The sequence below is a fragment of the Dermacentor silvarum genome, unplaced genomic scaffold (genome assembly GCF_013339745.2).
Source record: "Dermacentor silvarum isolate Dsil-2018 unplaced genomic scaffold, BIME_Dsil_1.4 Seq481, whole genome shotgun sequence".
NCBI classification, from domain to species: domain Eukaryota; kingdom Metazoa; phylum Arthropoda; class Arachnida; order Ixodida; family Ixodidae; genus Dermacentor; species Dermacentor silvarum.
The window spans coordinates 87702-90940 of NW_023606304.1; the positions used below are offsets into that span (position 1 = coordinate 87702).

The following is a 3239-nucleotide window of genomic DNA, read 5'->3' on the forward strand; positions in this document are numbered from 1 at the left end:
GAGCAGCCCTGGAGTGACAGTGACTCCGATGACAAATACATTTCAAATGGCTCGATCGGCAGCATCATACCTCCTGCTGGTTTGCTCCAACCATACCGTCTCAAGAATAGGTTGATCGCTGCTAGAGGTAGTAGTTCAAGCATTGACAGTGAAGACGATGACTTGCCTGTCTCTCCTGAAGAGGATCTCTGTCGAGAGGCGAGGCAAAATTTGCATTGGACACACTGTCACATTCCACGACAACCGCTGCTGAAGCGATCAGCATGCTGGTGAACTTTGCAAGCAGTCGCCGCCTTCCCTGCGGTGCCCTGACCGAATTAGTCACAACTGTCAACAAGTTGTTTGCTCCGGCTGTGGCTGTTCTGCCTAGCCGCAAGGCTTTGGTGAAGGCACTGTAAGAAATGCCCGAAGTGTCACTTTGAATACAAGCCACAAGTTAAAGCTGGGCTCACTTTCATAGAGTGGCTGCGAAGTATATTTCACATCTCTGGTTTATGCGCAACAGAAAGTTGACATCAAATCATTTATCATCCCGTTTTAAAAGGTGCAGAGCAACAAGGATGCCTGTTGAAATTTTTATCTTGTCAAGTGCTTCACAGCTATTGCACAGTATAAAATATCAGATGTTCCCATTTTGTCTTTCACAAGCAGCTATCTCCTCACTAGATCCAATCCCATGGACATTCCTCTCTTTCCCTCCCAGGCTGCTACTCGCCGGCTGAAGGTTCTACTCCGGCAGGTACAGACTTGAAGCCTCCTTACTCCCTTCATCGTGCAGCGTTTTCGCAGAAAGGAAGATCCACGTGGCCTGGCACGTTCACACGCGGGTGACTGCAGAACCTGCAACACCCGCACGGACCTCGAAGACTTAATCTCGGACTGCCCGCGGCATCTGGCCCCAGGCCCTTGCTTCGCTCAAAACGGAATGGCAACAGACCTCGATCCAGACCTGGGCACTACCGAGGCACAGCAGCGCTGTGACCGCCAACGAGCTATGGCAGTCACTGTATGAATTCTTGGATGATCCTGAGGCTCCAGCCACTGGGACCAGGCTTCTTCATCTCGGGCGTACCAGCGACCGCATCACGCTACATGATGTAGATAATTAGGTCTCCCCTATAAACACTGTCTCCCTTGCCTTTTCACCTACCCCACTTCCCAAACAATTCACCGCAGCCCTTTAAGCGCTAAAACGCGAATAAAGACGTGTACAAAACACTGGCCCTGCTTCAAATAAGTACATGTTCCCCTCATTCGAGACGACCCACTGGTTCGCCGCATCGTACGTCATCGAACAGCGGAGAAGCAGAATAGCATCCGAGTTCAAGAACCCGAGCTTCCTGATTGTTGGAGCGAAGGCCTTGATGACCGCACATAAAAACTAGGCTTAAGAGCCTAACTCTAAATTCGATGCAATTTCAAGTGGGAGAAATGTTCCAAAGCTCCTTAAGGATATGGCTAAGGAAGTCGGAACAGCAGACAACAAGCTGAATGGCAAGGTTAAGGCTGAGAAAGAAACCAAGAAGGGCAAGCAGGGACCCGCAAACGTTGCCAAGACAGTGGTGGTTGCTGCCGTTGCAGTACAGGAAAATGTGACGCCTGTTAGGGGCGGTGGGGCTTCCGAGCAGGGCATCAACAGCAAGGTGAACCTGCCTATCAACACCAAGGGCAAAGCAAAGGGAGAAATCACCGATGGACTCAAGGCCAAGGCAGCCACAAAAAAGGCAAAAATAGTGAAATAGAAACCAGCCCCGGCACTGCCACCTGTGAAGCCGCTGCACAAGGAGTCGGTGTATGACTTCAACGATTCGGACGATGACGGCCTGGTGGTTGACGAGAACCCGCCACCGCAGCCACGCCGCTCCTACGAGCGAGCCGTGGCTATTCCCGCAACCCCAGATCTAGCGCCCATCTCCACCTTCAGCATCAACGCCTCCATGGGCAACTTCGCGGGGGGGGGGGGGGGAGGTTGCAGCAGGCGCGGCTGGAACCACGTCACCTGTGATGGAGTCCCAGGACAGCAAGTAACGTACTGTCAAGCTTCGGTTTTCAGTCAATGGCAAGCGCAAGTTGGAGAAAGCAGCTACAGCAAAGAACAAGGCTGCCAGCACAACAAGGCTGCCCAGCAGATCTGTGGTTCCCTAGACGGCGGCCAGTGAAGAGGACACTGCTGACGTCCCGAACAACGGAACCATCGATGACTTGCTGCTGGCGTCCAGCATTGCCGTTGACAATGACAGCACACGAGTTAGTCTTCAATAAGAGTTGGGCGGTGGCCGAGCATCGTTGTCGATGTTGGACAGGATCCAGGGCATGCTGTCCATGCAGAAAAGTGCGTTCACCTTTGGGCCGTGCGAAGGGGGTGGACTCATGGACCCCACAGCACAGGAGCTTCTAGAGGTAGGTCCGTTGAGCACGGGCTTGACACAGGGGTTGGCCGGACCGCGCGGAAGGATTGGCCCGACGCCCACGCTCAAGCGGCCCACTCCCTTTGGCTCTGCCGCCTCCCGGATACGGTACGGCGAGGAAGAAAGAATACCTCGAGGAGTCTCTCCTCAAGGAGTGCCACGCGGACGACGACTATGTCTACCCTGGACTGGAAGCCTCGGACGACGGAGCTTCGCGTGTTCAAACCTCGGGGGCGATGAGCGAGACGAGGCATGCAATCACAAAGCCAAGCTTGCTCCAAACTGCCCAAAACCACCACGCCACACACGAGGGGGAACGCAAAAGCAGTCTGTGTAGCGCACATCGAGGACACGGCGTCCAAGCTAGCCAACAAGCCTCCTCTCAAACGAACGAATCACCACAAGAAGGCACAAGAGGCGCCTAAATCTAAAGAAAATGACATGGAGGAATCTGAAGCCGGCCCGTCCACATCCTCAGTGGCCAGCAAAAAGCCCTCCCTGCCTCCACATGCCTTCAGGTTGAAAAAGCCGAAGAAAGGTTTTGCCACTCCAAAGCAGCGTCTGGGCAAGATTCTCATGATCCACATGATGATCTAGTGAGAAAGAGACGCTCTGCATGTGTGCTTGTGTGTATGCATATTTTTGTGTTTGTGTTTACCTACGGCAGCCATCAGGAGCTTCGCGGTTTCATTTCCAAACCGGCGGATAGTTGTCTTCAAGTGTACATATTGTTCTCTTCAGCCATACCTCACTTTTTCGTCATGCCCCACTGACGGACGAAATCACTTCGCACCCCACCACCACCCGCCTACCTCTTCTAATCAACATTTT

General features: G+C 53.2%; 1 pseudogene; it reads left to right on the top strand.

Annotated features, from left to right (window-relative positions):
• Positions 1-263: 263 nt before the first annotated feature.
• LOC125941860 (histone lysine demethylase PHF8-like) lies at positions 264-3005 on the top strand (annotated as a pseudogene).
• Positions 3006-3239: the final 234 nt, after the last annotated feature.